Source organism: Etheostoma cragini, chromosome 24 (genome assembly GCF_013103735.1).
Source record: "Etheostoma cragini isolate CJK2018 chromosome 24, CSU_Ecrag_1.0, whole genome shotgun sequence".
NCBI lineage: Eukaryota > Metazoa > Chordata > Actinopteri > Perciformes > Percidae > Etheostoma > Etheostoma cragini.
In genome coordinates, this window is record NC_048430.1 from 37,437 (window position 1) to 39,374 (window position 1,938).

Genomic DNA, 1,938 nt, shown 5'->3' on the forward strand with positions numbered 1-1,938 from the left:
TAATTAACAATGACAGGAGCCAATCAGAACGTCCACAGGTCAGTATGTCATAATTAACAACGACAGGAGCCAATCAGAGAGCCCCCAGGTCGGTATGTCATAATTAACAACGACAGGAGCCAATCAGAGAGTCAGTAGGTCAAGATTTACAATGACAGGAATAAATTCATATAAAACAGGACTAATTTCAGTGTTGGTCCCTTACGCAGCAGAGCAGGGATCCGTGGCCAGACCCCCTGCCCCCCCTCCCCGAATCCTGTTTTTAGGAGCAGATGTTCTCCTCAGAATGGCTCGCACAGCAACAACCAATTTGTTGTGGTATTTACCATAACACGCTGCAGCGACACGACTTCAAATGGACCCAGGACGCGGCGGTCTGGGACGAGGACAACAACCTCTCAAGTGTCCCCAAATTACAACGAAGTGTCACATGGTGCTGATTGCACGGGGGCTTTAATGTGGGCCAACAAGACATGAAAGAGGGCCATAAAGACTGCAATGAATAGATAATCCATCTCTCTTATGGGACGCTTGACAAACGAGGGGTTGAGAAGTTTACTGCACCCGAAACGCCCCCGCTTTAATCAGGTGTCATTGTCCCTGAACGCCTCACCGCTCACATTTAACATGTAGGGTTCCACACAAAAACTGAGCATTATGAACACTCGACGCCGCCTTAAATCTCCTCAGATGCCGCCTTAAATCTGTCCCGTCGAGGCCTTTTCTATAGCGGCCTGGACAGCAGAGGGTTAATCAGCGCTGACGCACTAATTGCCGGAGACTGTGCTTTTCCCATGACCCCTCTACACCCGTTATTAGCCATATTGTTGTGGAAAGCAGAATTATCATATAGGGCTGCACAAACATCACAATTAGGACAATTTGACCAAAATAAATGGCACAGCAGGCGAGACAACCCGCCGCTGAACTCTGGATCTGAAACCAGAGCCCTGGAGACGTGAGAAAGAGGCTGGAAGTGTTCCTCCAACGTCAGGGTTTGGCCTGAGGAAGACCTGGACCAGGTCTAGACCGCTCTGTAATTTAAGTCTTACAGTAAATGATATTATTTTGTTTTGTAATGTGCCAACATGTAGGCTAGATCTTTAACCCTAATGTTGTCCCCATGTTGTCCTCATGTTGTCCTCATATTGCCCTCATGGTGTCCTCATGTTGTCCTCATGTTGTCTTCATGTTGTCCTCATGTTGTCTTCATGTTGTCCCCATGTTGTCCCCATGTTGTCCCAATGTTGTCCTTATGTTGTCTTCATGTTGTCCTCATGTCGCCCTCATGTTGCCCTCATGTTGTCCCCATGTCCTCTCATGTTGTCCTCATGGGTCCCTCATGTTGTCCCCATGTCCTCCTCATGTTGTCCTCATGTTGTCCCCATGTCCTCTCATGTTGTCCTCATGTTGTCCCCATGTCCTCTCATGTTGTCCTCATGTTGCCCTCATGTTGCCCCCATGTTGTCCTCATGTTGCCCCCATGTCCCCCTCATGTTGTCCCCATGTTGTCCTCATGTTGTCCCCATGTTGTCCTCATGTTGTCCTCATGGTGTCCTCATGTTGTCAATCTTCTTTTTAATTTTTTAGATTTTTGATTTTTATTTTAGTCTCAATAATTCCTAATTTCTACTTTTCTAACTCAAACATTTTTTTACGGTTTTATTTGCTATAAATTAGGTTTATTGACCATACATTCCCCAAATAACTATAAAACTAAAGTTAATAAGTTAGTTGAAAACTGAAAATAAAAGCACTCAGTGTTGAAAAAAGGGAAAAATACGTAACAAAAAGTAAAAAACCAATAAAAAGTGTTGATTTTCAAAATTGACGAGAAGACAACACGAGGGTTAATTAGCAATTCTTCCAGACCACGGAGACCAGCTCAGTCCAACTGGAGACTCCGGATGAGACTGACACCTCGTCCCTCATGTACAC

At 45.1% G+C, this 1,938-nt stretch overlaps 1 long non-coding RNA gene across 1 annotated transcript in view; it reads left to right on the forward strand.

Annotated features, from left to right (window-relative positions):
- The window catches only part of LOC117939668, a 15,043-nt gene that overhangs the window by 4,175 nt on the left and 8,930 nt on the right, over window positions 1–1,938 (forward strand). The window lies entirely within an intron of this gene.